General features: G+C 43.0%; 1 protein-coding gene across 7 annotated transcripts in view; it reads right to left on the reverse strand.

Moving 5' to 3' along the window:
• ZMIZ1 (zinc finger MIZ-type containing 1) overlaps positions 1 to 16593 on the reverse strand; it is a 358035-nt gene that overhangs the window by 300451 nt on the left and 40991 nt on the right. For 6 of the 7 annotated variants that reach the window (XM_075109305.1, XM_075109304.1, XM_075109303.1 and 3 more), the window contains exon 2: positions 5794 to 5934. The gene's annotated coding sequence lies outside the window, so the exon portion shown is untranslated. Of the gene's footprint in view, positions 1 to 5793; positions 5935 to 16593 lie in introns of those variants that run through there. The other variant, XM_075109300.1, reaches the window with a different exon arrangement.

Below are 16593 nucleotides of genomic sequence, written 5' to 3' on the forward strand. Positions count from 1 at the left end.
AAGTAGAAATAAAAGTTCCTGGGTCACCCCTAACATTTAGGTCTAAATTCCTGTGCAATCAGCATAAACCATAGGTATATTACCACCAAAGTGACTGGAAACTTTGTATTTACATTCCAAGCAATTCAAGAGGTTTCTTTCAAGAGAAGAGCTTGTTTAGGGCAAGAACCATTGAACATAAGCACGAGCCTGAAATTCACCGTCCAGCCAGACAAGGCTGCACGTAGGAAGGCACCAAAGAAAGATCTGGTTTACATCACACAGCAGGGCAGTAAGTGACCACGAGTCACTGATGCACTTTTCGTCTGGCTTTTAAGGCCATCAGCATTAGATCAAAAATGTTTCAGACCACATGTTACAAAGCACTTCCCAGCACAATGTACCCAGCCAGTTCAAATCTCCACAGAATTTGCTAGACAAAACTTCCTTATAACGCAAGGCTTACTGCAGGATCAAATATGTTCTGTCCTGCAGCTGACAAGATGTTAGCTCAGCTCTCTACCCTCATGCTTGGGCTAATTGAACAGGATTCTTCCCATGGGGTAAACCCAAAAGGGATGAGGCGAGATGAGGGATCCCTCCCCCTCCTGGCACCACCACCTGAGCTGTAAGTAGCACCCAGTCCTCCCAACGCCCCAGGCAGCGCTGCATTTTCTACACCTTAACCATGTGCATACCAGACACAGTAGAGAAGAAAAACAAACCTAGGAAACACTGTTTTGGAACATCAATTCATGATTTCCATTCACACTTTACAATACATGTTTTGGGGGAGAATAATTCTGCTGGTTTGTTTTTTGTTTTGTGTTCTTGTTTTGTTTTTGGTTTGTTTTTTTTTTAACAAGCAAAATATTTTAATATATTAAGGAATTCACATGCATCTTTGCATAGCGGAAGGACGGAACAGGATGCACCCAGATGGGTCGTTCCCTAGTAGGAGGGAACATTCCTCACTTGTAGGGAAATCAGGCAGTAAACCAGGTCTTTTTCCATTGCTAACTTCAACAACATTCAAACCTGATTCAGGCCTTCCAGCCTTCGAGGGACTAACCGGTAACATAAGCAAAAGCAAAATACTGGAAACTGCCACCTCCACTAATACCGCTGCATTACACTTTGTTCCTCTCAGACACTAATTATGGATTAGCACCACAGGCTCTTTCCAAAAAACTCCTTCCTGCAGACTGTCAATGTGCGCTCCCACCGCTCTACAGAGGCCACTGCAAGTCACGCAAAGCAGAGCTCCTCCTACCAGGCCTGCAAAGCTCCAGAGAGGGCAAGAACCCACCTCACTCAATGCTTAGTGCAATTACTTACACCCCAGGGGTGATGGTGGGCAGACATCTAGCATCCAGAAGCAGCCCTTCAACCCCTGGCACTGCACGCAAACAAAAGTTGAGCAATGACCCAAAGGCAGCTCGCTGGGATGGTGGAGCAGGGAAGGAAGGGATGCCCCAGCACAAGGGAACACGCCACCCCACATCAGACTTATTCCTAAGTAAATTCAGTTTTATATTCAGAAGTAGGTCTGTACACCTCAAATACAATGATGGCGAGGAGTACTGAGAACTCCACTGCATTAAGGGCAACTGAGGCAGGCAGACCATAACTGCTGAAACTGGAGGGAAGCCGAGCGACCCGGGGCTGGCTCTGCTAATGCTGAAGAACTGAAGGGTTTTAACCAGCGACAACAAATGGTCATTGCCATAGCTACACTACTTGGAGAAAACAATACCTTCAAGCCTTCCATACAGATAGAGATGCCCTGAGGCAACCCCTTGCAGTCTTTTCACCACCTCTCCCCGCAACCCTATTCACTTACTCACTTCGCGGGACCTGTGAAGTCTGCCCTCCGAAAAAGGGTGACCCACACAACTGAAAGGATAAGGAAATTCAAAATCAGGGCTCTTACTACCATTTTAATCTAGCTTCTTGTGCCTAGATAGGCCAGATTTTTACTCTGCTTCTTAATATTTCTTAGACCTTGTATATGAAAGAAGTGACTTAAGAACTAATCTCAGCTCTGAACTCCCTGCTTTGTGTGTTTAAACCAAAGATGTTTAAAACAAATCCTTTTGGAGGTACAAAATAAAGTGTGGAAGTTGAAAACTTTTTTAAACTTACATACTACATCATAAACAGATTCTAAACATACAAATGACCTGAAAAATGCACTGCTGGGATGGCAATTTTTCTTCTCCAATAAAATTTGAGATTTAAATCTTCCCCATATCAGAATAAAAAATTAAAACCTGTAACCTTCATGAAATGAAAATCAGAAAAATATCAAAGGTTTCATTAAAAAACAAGAGAGCACAGGCTCATTGTTAACATAAAGTTAATTAAGTACTTAAAGGCCTTAAGCAGTGGTAAAGTCCTGATTTAAACTGGGAGATGATTAAGGCTTTGCAAACTGAGGACTCTGGAAGAACCTGTCATCCTCTTGTAAGGTGCAGTATAGCTTTGACAGGCACTTCATTTTACTGAATACAGTCACTGAATGAAAAATTCTAACCCCAAACTTGTCTCAAAATGATTTGGAGGAGGGGGGCAGTGTGTAGAAATCCAAGAGTTGAAAGAAGCGTCTTGTTGAAACGTTCTACAAAGGCTCACGAGCTACAAACTTGATTTATATATGAGAAGAGAAACACAAACCAACAGGGTAAGCTTCCCACTGACAACTACGTTGTTACAGGCACGCTGCTTAACATACAGTGTCACCCACCTGAAACGTTAGCTAGCAGCAGTATCACCTTTCCTTTGGAGATGGTTCAGGTTGATACAAGCAAGCGAGGAAAACGGGGAGAAGTAATGAGGGAAATAAAGTTCCTTCAAAAGTCAGTGCAAAATCACCATTCTAGGTGCAACGATAAGAAACACAACTTCTGAACCGTCTGAATGGAGGAACGGTTGCTTTTTCAATTTAAAAAAAAGTTATCTTTGCCCAATTTTAGTTCGACGAAATGGGGGAGGGAAGCACAGCAATTAAAGGCAGCAAACAAAAACCAGCGAAGCGTGGGCCACTAGCCAGCCTGATCTTTTGTTCCGTTGCCCCTGCCCCGCCTCTCCCCTCCTCTCTATCCCACTTCAACTTTTCCAGCCTGGGAAGGGGTACATGCTTCCCCTTCCTCCATCTTTCCTGAGCCTGCTCTAGTCCAAGACATGGGCAAGAACTTCCTTTTGCTTTGGTTCTCAAATTTCACTATCACATTCAGCTTTCTCCTCCCAAAGCTTTTCACCCGGAGGAATACAGTCTACATGACTGCATTTGATAATACAGCCTCTGCTGCTTAAATACCATACATTTGCAGACAGTTAAAGCATGTTTTACAAAGGTACCATACAGGAGTTCAGCAACATACATCTCCTGGGCACGCAAGTCACAGCAGCAGCTGGAAAGGGACCACGTCCAACAGGGGGACAGTCTCCCTCTCCTCGAAAGGACGGAAAGGAGCGCAGAGAGACAAGGTGTTTGTGCTGGAGCTGTTCCCAAACCACAGCTTCGGAGGTATGATCCATCTGACGTGTTGCAACTCAGGAAGCACGTGCAGAGGAAGGAGGAGGGGAACAGCAGGCAGGGAATCGCCTCCAAATTTCCAGTGCTGTGCAAGACGGACAAACAGATGCGTCCAGCCAGAGAGAAATGGCAGTGGGCCGTGCATGGCCTCTCAGCTGACCCTATGAATCGAGCAGAGGCACTTGTCCCCACTGCACATCACTGCCTAAGACGCGTGATGGGAGGGAGGCAACAACAACTGATGCCTACGGTCGTCCAAAACAGCTTGCCAAGCTCGCGCTTCCCTCAGCCCCCAACCCAGGGGGTTTGAAGGCATTCAGGAACTGCACAAAAACTCGGCTGGAGCTACGAATCTTAATAGCAGCTTTCCTCCAAACCTGCAGCTCAGCCAAGCCTCCCACATTTCAGTGCACCCCAAAATTCCCATTTCAAAGGAATTTTACACAGCCTTCACTCATCTGAGAGAAAACAGGTTCAGAGGCCACAAGGCAGCTTCTGTGGGCTCCTCCTCTCAGCATGCTGCAGCGTCAACAGCAGGGCAATGCCTGCCTCCAACAGCACAGGCAGCTGCATTATTTAGTCTGGCACCAATGAGAAAAGCTATCATCCATTTTTAAGTTAGGTTCAGGGAACCAGCTGGGGACCAGCAATTGCAATTTTTGAAGTGCAAGAAGAAGAGTGTAACCAGCCTTTCCATAGTAACAGAGATTAGCGGCCTGGAGTCTGACACTCCTCCCACATTAAAAGATAGGAGACAAAGCGATAGACAGGTAATTACACAGAAGGAGCCCTGGGGAAATTGCCAACTCCTTGAGAACCCTTTAGCTGGTCTGTATGTTTCTCCTTGTCTCTGCTTCAGCTGAAGGTCTCCAAGAAACATTTGCCCATTAGGTCATTAGCTTTATTGCAGAAGGTAGCCAGGCAGCTGGTAGACTTAGCTTGCCTCTGCACCATCGAGAACAAAAAAGAGAACATCCCAAGGCACATTACCTGTCTGCAACTTATCCTTGATAACTTAGTGCACTTAGTCTGAGGGGTCTGACAAATGAACTCTGACAAATCTCACTGGGGTAGTTTAAGACATTATTGCATCGCACAGTCTTCCCAAATGCTTCACAAATGTTAGCGCCACAGAGCAAATCCGGCAGAAAAAATTTATATCACGCGCTGGCCTCCCCAATTCAGAGCCTAGCAAGTTAGCATAAACCCCTTCTCAGAGCTGGTTTAAGTTAAGACGTCGACTGTGAGCTGGAATAGCTGAGGTCTAGACAGAAGATATTGCCTCTACTACAAGGAGCATTAATGTCTATCACAAAGACGGAATGGGAAATAACACCTCAAAGCACTGCAGCCAGCTCCTAAGCAAATACAAATCTAAACACGGAGTTTTGGTACTAAGACATATATTGCAATTTGTCTAGCAACCAACTTGAGTCTACTCATGCACCTCAGGGTGCTCTGTGAATCACAGCACTAATTTTTTGTACTTTATATGTCCTGACACATAAATCGAAGGTCTTCAAGTCAAAAGACCAACATGGATTACATGTGGATCACATCACCAGATAACTACAAAAATTAATTGCTTAGAAGCATTACAAAAAGGGCGCTGCATTTGAACTCTCACCCATCACATTGTGCACTTCTGCCCAAAACTAAAGGAAGTCTGGAAAGGTGAAGAATTGCCATCTGTTTCCAACTCTTCACAAAACACACCATTCTGAGCTAGAGCTGGGGTTCCAGCTCGTTCCTATCTTATCTATCACTGGTACAACCAGCCATGAAGCCATGAAGGACCCCAGAGAACACAATCAGATTTTAATAAACAGAAAGAAAAAAAACCCACCCAAACAACAATTTAAAAAATCTCTATCTGATTAGATGTACATATATGATAAAAATAAAAGAAGCACTTTTTGAGACACTGTTCTTCAACTCGGATTCTCCGGACCTAACTCACTGTCTTCTCATCTAAGCTGATATTCAAATATTTAGTTAATCAGTCTGCAATACAACAGTTACACAATTCTTTTCCTCTGCATTTAAAATGTATCTTGTCTTCTAGTTTCTCCCAAGGGACTGTATCCTGCACATGGAAGTAGAGCGTGAAGCTCATGAAGCTTCTGTTTGCATCACACTGTTAGAAGGGCAATCCACATTAACCAGAAGACTTGTCTAAACTCTACATAGACAAGCTTCTTCTAACATCATCCTCCTTTCCAGAAGGAGCTGAGCAGGCAAGACACCTCGAAAAGTAGATAATTGTTATCTCTTACCTTCCTGAAGAGGCCGCCGCCAATTAGCACATTCCTGGAGCTTCTAATTCAGGCAAGAAGAAAGGAGAAAAGAAGGGGGGGGGGGGGGAGGGGAGAAGAGGGAGCGGGGAGCTGTTTTCTTCCTCAGCACAACAGTATTTCCTAAGGGGTGGGGGGAAAAAAAAAAGATAAAGAAAATTAGAAACAAGTATTAGTTTTTGTGTTTTTGCGGAGGTTACAGATTACAACTACTCCTTGGAAGAGCTACTGTGCCTCTCCTTCTCCAGTCCCAAAATACCAACTTGTGCTGTCCTGTATTTTCTCCTTCTATCGTCACCTTATCAAAATACGGAATATGAAGGTCAAGTCACCTACTACTAAGAAAAACAAAGATGGATTCATGTCAGAATGGGATAAAGTCCCATTCAAAAATATTCTTGAGCACTCATTCTGTTAAGTAAATATGCTTCAGCCAAGCTCACACCCACTTCTGTAAAAATTCAAATGAGCCACATTTACTATCAAAATAGTTGGCAAGAGGCAAATTCCAACATGTATACTGATACTCAACATACAGGTATATACTGACATTCAAGTGCTTATATACTCTTCCCTGGAAGGATCATACCTAGATTTATGAGGTTCATGCAACCAGTCATAACTTCTGTTTCTTTTTAAAAGACAACTACTCTTTTTCTTAAGACAACGTAATTTCTTAAGACAACCTATTCCAGCTATATTGAAACTTTCAATAACAGTAAGAGCAAAAAACAAAATGAAGTATCAGACTGAAGGGAAAGGGAACCACAAAGCCTTTTTGTGACAAACAATACCATTTAGAAATCCAGCTTCACTCCCAAAAAACCATAATCCCTCACCTCAGACCATATCTCTCCCTCTGCCCACTCGTAACATGAATTTGAAGAGACTTACAGACATTCAGATTTAATGGGCCCCTCCCTACCTCCAGTACCTGCCTCTGATGAAAGGCAGGAAAATCAAGTGGAAAATGATTTTAAAGGGTGCGTGCAAGACATTAACATATTTGAGGAAATGGCAATCAGGGTTTTCCATGGGGAATGAGCGAAGGGAAAGGCATCCAGTCTGTTCTCCATCACATTGTGTTGGCTTATATTCACACAGAAAACTCTGCCCTTTTCTGTCCCATGGAAAATCTGAATGCAAGTTCTCAAAATAAGCAAAAAAGTCTATGCTACCTTTCATTTCCCCACACACCTCTACCATCCCCCAAAACATAATTATCCCATCTGCTAACAGAATGCAACCGCATACGGATCCTAGTCCCCCGAAGGAGATTTTATACAAGGGGCCCCAACAGATAGGAAACAGCATAAAAGGCAGCACTCCCGTCACAGCATCTGCCTCAAAGCCCACCATGTCGGTCCAATTCTAAGTGGCCACAGTTCCTGCATTTCTCTAGGGGACAAAAAGCTCTCTTCTTCCCTCCTCCTGTCAGCAAGACTTAAAGCTGCAAAAATAATTCTGTCCAGATTCCCCTCTAGATAGGCAATGATTTAAAGAATTCATGAACTAACAGTGGCAGTGTAAATAAACAATGAAAAACTAAATAAAGATCACAGAAGACGACACACAGAAAATGTGAACTAAGGAGAGAAAAAACAAGATCAGTGATTCAAAACCTTTTTCGCCTTGTTATGTTCACCCATAAAGAGGCCCAGCAATAATGTGACAATGCGCAAGGATGGATCCTGACACAAAAACGAACCTGCTCAAAAACCTGCCTCCCCAACCTGTTGTGTAAAGGCAAACCTTCCCACACTGTTTAAACTCCACTTTCTCCATGTCTTACACCCCTCGGTCACATTTCTGCTTTCTGTCAGATTGGGCCCTCGTGTACTAATTGACGCAATGCAACTTACGCCAACACCTGGGGTACTCAAATTATTATACTTTTTTAAAAAGAGGGAGACAGTGCTACAGCCCTCTTTGTGGGGATGGGAGAAGAAATGCTGCTCAGTGAATCACTCCCAACACGTGCACATCCCCAGGCTATGCGCTAATCAATACTTACTGAGCAGCTCAGCACAAACCAGGCTGCTAAACACAAGGGGGAAAAAATTGTATCCACACACTACTTCTGTACCCCTGAATCAAATGCATCATTTGCTTTTCTTTTTCATTATTAAATCAGAAGGACGCTTTAGACAGCCTTTTTCTCCCTGCTAAGAGAAACCCCCCACTTAAGTCAAGCGAAGTCTGCTAAGAATTGATATAGGGGTTACATTTCAAGCACTTAAAAATTTTTACACTTTCATCCTCTTACTGGTAGGAGAAGTAATTTCAAGCAGCCATACAAGATTTGGAGGAAGCATATTTTTAATCCAACACAAAATCAAGAGGTGGCAAAAAAGGCCAAGTGAGAGAAGAAAAAAGAAACCCAACCAAAAAAAACCCCAAAACATTTATTAACAACATTCTCAGGGAGACAGAAATCTGTCAGAAGTACCACTTAGGAATGCAGCTTTGACCCAGCATCACTTGCCCCAAAGGAGGTGAGATTGCCCTGTTCCCAAATCCTCAGGCAAGAAATAAAATAAAATGAAATACATTACCCAAAAGTCAAATTCTAAGTGGAGAAATCCAGCAAAGCGACTTACAATACCAAAAGACTTGACTAAATTTCTGGCAGGGCCAGAGATAATTTGTATAAGAAACATGTCAAAATGTTTTGGGTATACAGCCACTACGGGAAGGAAACAAACAGAAAACTGGGAAACACTGTATCGAAACCCAACAAATCGTTGACATCAACATTAGATAGATGAAGAGGCATATGTTAAAACAAACACCCTCAGATGGTGTGTGAGTCAACTTCTGCAGTGGATTTAGCAGCGTTGCTTTCCTATACCAAGCTTAATAAATATAATCCTCGATTCCACCAGTGAGAGCTAGTTTTTCATTACATCTCACACTACGCACGCCGATTCTGGACAGTACCCGAGCTGGAAACATGGACCTGGGTTCTGAAACGTGATCTTGGCTAATAATTAACCCTTCTTTCTGGAGAATCAGTGCCAGATTTATTCTTCTAGCGGCACAATGAAAAGGTAGTGGTATTTCCAGGCGTTACCCAACTCTAACTCCCTTCCCACAGTTAAATGCAAAGATTCTGCATGACATTTGCCTGGATCTAGTTCACAATTTAATCGATCCAGAGACTTAAAGCTCAGCAAATAAAGAGTTTTGGTAAAGTCACTCCCCTCACTTGCAGCCTGCACCACATGACCGGCAAAGAGCTGGCTCACCTCGTCCCACAGCAGCCCCTTGGGGAGCTACTCTGTTAAAGGGAGCCTCCGTTATACACAACCAACCTGGGAGATGCTCTAGTTTATCAGATTTTCTAGCTCTATGATGTCAATTCTTCCATTACAACAAGAACTAGAGAAAGGAATTAGATTAGAGCACTGCTGTATGTAACAGCCCCCTCCCCTCACAACAAAGCAGGGTTTGAAGGGGAGGGTACATCAGCACCACCTCACACACGTTACGGCCAGGGGTGGGGGGAATGTTCTCCAGGTTCTTCGGTTTACATTTAACCAACAGTTACTTTTCTTCAGGTGAATTATATGCACGCTTTGGCATGCACTAATACAAATAGGTCAAGTTTCTATCACAGTAAAAAATTTTGGTTTTATCCTGTTTCTTTCCCAACCTCTCCATGTAGGAGACATAATCACTATTCCATTAATATCTATTGTGGGAAGCAGTGATCTCAATTTCTCATTGTAAAAAACAAGCAAGTTAAGAAGCTAAAAATACCTACTCTTAACCATCACGATAAAACAGACAAAAAGACCTTTTTCCAGATATGTTCTTGTATAACCCGTAGTTATTATGTTCCTTAGAACAGTGCCAGAAGTCTCTCTCACATACCTTACTAAAATAGATGAGTCTGTCGTCTTTCTACCACTAATGGCAGTGGCACCTCCCAAGTATTTTGGATACCGTCCCTTAACTCTCAGGGCAGGACTCTCAGCCCCCTGGTTTGAAGCCAGGAACCTCACCTCCCCCTGAGGCAGGCTCCTTCTCCAACCTACTTTCTAATATCTACGCTTTGGACATAGTATGAAATGACACTGGCCTCTAACACAGCGCTTACCTACAGCAACAGAAAGACTACAAGCTAGGAATTAACAAGGGCCCGTTTAATTTCATATGAATCAAAAGCATATCCCCATTATCTGTGAATACAGGCATGTGTGCAAGCGTGTATGTGTCTGCACACACAGAACAGGGTAAGCGCTTCCACCCCAAACACCTGTACTGGAGCTATTTGTGAAGGAACAAGCTTCTTCATACATAAATACTATTTTCCCAGAACTGTATCTACACCATGATAGGAAGCTCTTCTCAAGCATCTATTACAAATAGCCAAGAAAAAGTTACCAAAATATTGCTGCAGAAGCGCAGACAAAAGATAAAAGCATGGTAAGAGTGAATCAAAACACAGGCCTCCTAAATTATATATTTGAAAATATTTATCAAAAATTTATATTTTCCTTTGATTTGCCCATGTCTTAGTGAACTCATTGGCTCTACCCATCAATAGATGTGTAAGGATAAGACTCTGCTCTTCACTTCATGAAGTACAGATCCTAAACAAGAAGCATAGTTTTTATTAATTTGAACCACGTTTATTCAAATGCACTATATTTCTATATCTTCATTTAGAGGTGTTTACACAATCCTTTCCTGCAGCTTAAATGTTATACCTATCTGGATTTCCCCATCTGCTTTCCTTGTATCCTGGAAAAAGCTCTTCCCAAAATGACATTTGTCCATGCGAAAATCTAAGTTTACAGAAGCACTATTCATATGCACGCATTTAGATAACATGCTTATTAAAACACACCAACCTATGCATGACATTTACTTACTGGTCTAACTCCAGCGACACCAATAATGGAAAAAAAAGATTTAATTTTCTCCTAGCCACCAAAAAAAGGGTACGTACCTAGCACAAGTAAGGTTTTTTATACCCCATATTTTATAGGCAAAGCCTTGAGGACCAAACCCCATGCACACAAGCACAATGGGAGACCCTCATCACTTCAAAGATTTGGTCCCTTCCCAAGAAATGGGGGGAATAATTTTTTCTAACCATTTATTGCTCCCTTTTAAGCTAGATCTAGAAGGATGCACTTCTTTCTCTAAAAGCCATACTCCTCAACCTTCCCCCCAAGTGACTTGGGTGACAGAATGCTGATAAACCAGCTAAAACATCAGTGCTGTGGTGAGACTCAGGACCTAGGAGGTAGGGGACAGGACAGTCAGGCGCATGGTCACGTCCCGGAGAGCAGCATCCTGCCAGGGTGGCAGTGTGTGCCCCCCTGTGTGCCACCGTCAGTGGGCCACAGGCTGACGTGACTACAGACACCTCCTCACCCAGAGCAGCCACCACCTTCTGCAAGGCAAGAGCAAGCGCCCGGCTCTACAAAACGACCCAAAGGATATCGGGGTGGGGAGGGGGCACACAGGAATATTTGTTTTGCAAGATCTATCTCCATCTTACAAGCCTGACTTCATATTTTTCTGTCTTATTCTTAATTAAAAAGAGGATACACTTCACGTCAGAAATCTGTATTTTTTGAAGCTTGAATCATTTAGCCTATTAAACCCAAGCCTGTAATATGGGTGTTATTTCTTAAAAACATACAGTAAATGCATTAAATTATTGATAGTCATTAAACAGGAAAAAAATTTAAACAGCTCTCAGCTTTTATCAATCATTAATGCAGTTTCCACTTGCACATCTCACTGGGTTGCTATCGTATAGCACAGAGCAAAGAGTACAAATCCTGAAGGCATGAATTCATTTTCTCTTGACGCAGAGTAAAAATATTCTTGGCAGCAGGAGAGAGGCTAAAACATGAACCAGAACGGTTGAAAGGAGGCTTCTGTCTTTTGCAGTAAACAGGTAGCAATACAAGGGAGCGGCAATTTTAGGGACGGAGGCCCATCCGCTTCCCCTCATCTCCTCTAAGGGCCAGTAACAACATCGTCAATCACCTCCGACACCCAGCAGCCTAAAGCAGTCACGGCCACCCCGACAGTGTTTACAAATTTGATCTCTACTTGAAATATATGATAATTCAATGACATATGGGGGCAAAAAAGGAGCATTGAGGTCAACAGTAAAGCACTCGGCAACCTCAGCAAGACGACGATTTCACCCCAAGCTGCTCACCAGCTAGCAAGCCAGTACAACACATAATGTGCAGGAAGACCCAACTGTCACCAAACTGACAGCCTCAGCTCAGGAAAATGATGGAGACTGAGATAGTCTCTTGAAGCTATTGTGAGCCTTTACTGGGGCAAGTTATGATTAGAGCTAATGTTTTTATCAGCCATGAATGACTCTTGTCAGTACGGGGAATCCAGAGACAGATGCCAATTGGTGGCATCTTGCCTGGCTGCGATATGCCGCTACCAGCAAAAGGAAGCAAAACCCCCTGGATTTTTGTCCATTTTATGCACAGACTGAAGATCCGTCTTACAAATGTGCTCTCTCAACTTTCACCCCCTGCAATTTTATTGAAATTCACTAGTTTAAAACACAGCAAAGAGGCAACACAGTCTTCAGTGACAAGCCAGGTATGATTGCAGCATGCAAGGACCTAGCTGACCAACCTCTGAAGCAGCTATTGTTGGTGAGCCATAGCCATTAAAACATGAACATGAAACAAAAACACCAGCTCTGGCTAGATAGTCAGTGAAACCGTACCCTTTCAGCAGCCCTGCTACTGGAACCCAAATTAATTTGTTTTAAACCACCTTGCATCTGTTTAAATGAGCTGTAATAATAGCTCTGGAGCACAATGCAGACACATCCAAAACTAAACACGGTGCGAAGATTGCTCGAGAGACACGTGCCCATACCTGGAGCCCACTTCAAAAGTACTAGCATGAGCAACTCCTCAACCAGAGTGTTCCGCTCCCCACAATGGCATAAATTCCTCCGAAGAACATTTCTGTTCATGCAGAAAAAACCCTGAATGTTAAAGATTTCGAAAAAAGTACAGAAAGAATCTTTGTGTGCTCCCCAAAAAAATCTAAGTCCTGTGGAGGTTTTTTTGGTGGTTTGTTGTTGTGGGTTTTGGCATCTTTTGTTCCTCCCCCCCCCCCCCCGCAAATAATTCAAGAATGCACTGAGCCGAGCAACTAGATAATGCCAAATGTTGATATCAAAGTAGCCAGGAAAAGCTGCTGTCACTGGAAAACATTTTCTAGCCTGATTACTTACAGACAACTATGTTATAAAATACAAAGATATTTATTTCCAACCATCATCAGTGCAAATCTACACCATGTTTTAAAAAAAAAAAACAAAACAAAACAAAAAACAACCACCCACACACCAAAATTAATTTAAGAACATGCTTATGTCCCATTATACTGACTCCCAAGGAAGGTAATACAGTATTTGAAGTAATAATACAAAAGCTATTACATCACTGAATTGATTTCATGTTACATCAACAAAGTAATTCACAATCAATTTCAGCATAATATTAATCCTTATCCATACACGGAACTGTAAGGGTGGTAGCCTGTATTATTAATGTAACACACAACTAGTACCAGCCTTCACACCAGTCCAGGAACCAGCATCAACCCCGGAGAGAAGACGCTCGCCTGACCTTCAGGCCGTAAGCAGCGTACCAGGGCGCTAACTAACTGCAAAGATAAGCGGAATGGAAATCAGAGCATGGACATGAGGCACTTGGAGCAGCTCCACGGCCGCCTGCACGAAGCCGCTGCCGCGCACAGCTGAACAAACCACAGGCTGAGCGGCCAGCATCCCAGGGCTGACATCCCCTCCCCACCGCCACGGCCTCGGAGGCGAGGCAAGGGACAGGTTCCGCTTCGGCTTGTGCTCTTCATTCCTCAGGATAGACGTATGAGAAGTCCGTGGGGTTCTGACACTGGTTTTAAGCACCCCCTTGCAGAACGTACTGGAAATGTTTTTGGGTTTTGTGCATTATGTCCCCCCCATCCCCCCCCCCCAAAAAAGGATTGATTACTTGTAATGCATTCTTCTTGCCAAACATTTTTTCCCCAAGTAATTAATCCATTGGTTTGTTTTTGTTTTGGTTTTTTTTGTTTTGGTTTTTTGTTTGGTTTTTTTGTTTGTTTTGGTAGGGTTTTTTGTTTGTTGGTTTGGTTTTTTTAAACCACTCAAGTTCACATCTCTTCCCCACCCCACTCCAAGAACACACACTTCAAGAAGCTACAACTGCTATTAAATTTTGCCTAGCCTGCAGAGCACACTAGCTTTCCAGTAAGTTATCTGGAATTTTTGACACCACAATCTCGATCTCTATGTAAAAGATAGGACATGAGTGTCCAAGTCCCTAGCATCACCTCTTCCTAACCAAAAGCAAGGCTTGTACGAGAAGACCCAAGCAAAGCCTGCAAAACAAACTTTCTCAGACCCCCAAATATGTGTCTCATGACAACTGCGACTGAGTCTAATGGAAAACAACTCCGAACTAACAGTTAACGCCTTTCAAATTCTCATCGGTGTTCATAAGGGATATAGTATCAAAGAGATGCATCTTCTAGTAGACTATTGCACGTTTAACTGACTTATCACAGAGCCACACTTGAGGATTAACTATTTGACTTCTATTAGTTTCACAGACAGGACCCATCTTCATTGGATGTTTGGGCCTCATACGGCGGTATCTGTGCATACACACCAACCCCCTCCCTTTATTTTTATAAGTTGATTCCATGATAAAAGTCGCTTAAAATAACAAAGCCAGACAACTGTCAAACCACCACTAATGTGAGCTTTCAAACAGGTTTCCATTTCATAAATCATTTCGGTGATCTAGTTTCGCACCACCCCAGGGAAAGTTACACGCATAACAGAGAAAATTCATTATCAATATGCAGAGATCATTTGGCAACAATATTGCTGCTAGTAAAGACTTGTGCAGTGGCACTATGATTTCAGTGCATTGCGCATGCAGTACAGCAGAGCTGTTTAAAACCAGTGAATTAGCTCTAGGTTTGCAAAATCATCACAAGTCAACCAGTCCTCCTTCAGGTCCTTGGTCATCCACTTCCCCCTAAACCAGCGCACGGTGGGTACAGGGAAGAGAGGAGAGCATTAGCCGCAGGTACTAACTTGCTGCTTCTGCTCAGAAAGTAATTTCCATAATGTTCAGAAGATTTGCTCGTGATCCCAAGGGTCTAGCAAGTTCAGAGACCCCAGAAATGGAAGACTTTGTTCATTTATTGGTTAAAACTTGCTCATGCACCATGTTCAAAGGCCGTGCTAGGAACATCATTATTGTTTTCTATGGTACACGTGTTTTCAGGTATTTATTATATTAATGCTTCATATTATTTTGTAATAGCCACCTACATTTTAATTACTACTTGTATTTTCTTTGCATCTTAAAAAAGTGAATTCTCTTGTTCTGTTCCCCCATTCCGATGCTTCTTTCCGTACTTCGAAGTACTTTAAGTTAGAATAGGAGTAAGTTGAGTGAGAAGCGTTTAGCAGCTGGTTATATGAAGTTATTAACTAAACGAGGCATTTTCACAGTAACTACAGCTATAGCTAATGTCAAAGGCAGAACTAGGTTTCAGCTAGCAGAAGATTTCAGCTGAGCTTTCTCTGAAAAATAACCAAAAACGCAGTAGCAGAGAGATGAAATTCAGGATCAAGGACAGAAACAGGTAACCAATAGAGCAGTCAGACCCGCAAACAAGTAAGAAGTAACCAACCACCTTTCAGCCAGAGGCTCCAAGCCTGTAAACAGCACCACGGCAGGAATCGCTTGACTTCCCCGGGCTCTGTACAAGACAATTAGCAGAAACAAGGCTTACGTGGCCAACCCTGCATCTGCCATTTGGTTCATCCTTACTGTCACATGTCGGCAGTAACCTCGTACAAATATCAGCTGGAGTTTATACACTAAGTATTCCAATTAACACGGACCAGAACAATTGCATTGCTCTGAAACTCGCATACAAAATCCCTGGCTGTTTTCTGTGGTGCCACCGGCTCCCCCACCCAGCATCGTGACGTACCTGCCACGCATCCCACAGTACGGCGAAGGTCTCGAGCAGGTGGGGCAGGAACCTGCTTGGTTCCTGCCATTCCAAAAGAATGGTTTTGTCACCAACATTTAAGACACCAGTTTAGAATATAAAATTCAACAGCCGCATTAGCTACAGGTGCTCAGAGGTGCTCAGTTTACACTGTCTATGTACCAGGAGTTGAATCAGTGGTAGAGAGATTTTAGGGGGGGGGGGGGGGGGGCGGGAGGGAATTTTTCAACACTACCTATGTGATTTAGAAGGGCAGATCTCACTGTGTCTAAATCATTTAGATATATCAAAAAGCCACTCCTGGCCATTCGTTGTTATTCTATTAGATGTAACTACAAACCATTACCCTAACATTTATGCACAAATATCACTTGTCAATAGTACTTTAAGAAGAAGAGAAAAGGTGCAATTTTTACCAGTTGGATTGTGAGAGAATTTCCCATCACGCTGCGGTACGTATGCAAAGCTTCTCAGCAGCCTGTTCCACGACAATGGATTTGCAAAGCAACAACGGAGGGGATTATTTGATTCAGCATCTACTCAAGTGGCCAATTCCTTCAGCAATCAATACTAATCAACAAGCTAAAGCCTTGTAAGAAAAATCAGACAGCATCTGAATCCTTCCTGCTGCAGCAGGCAGGGCTCTGAGGCCTTATGGTCCGACACAGACACCTTAGATGCTGCAATTTTGGAAAATCAAGTTTACCTGGG

This window comes from Phalacrocorax aristotelis, chromosome 14, assembly GCF_949628215.1.
Source record: "Phalacrocorax aristotelis chromosome 14, bGulAri2.1, whole genome shotgun sequence".
Lineage (NCBI taxonomy): Eukaryota > Metazoa > Chordata > Aves > Suliformes > Phalacrocoracidae > Phalacrocorax > Phalacrocorax aristotelis.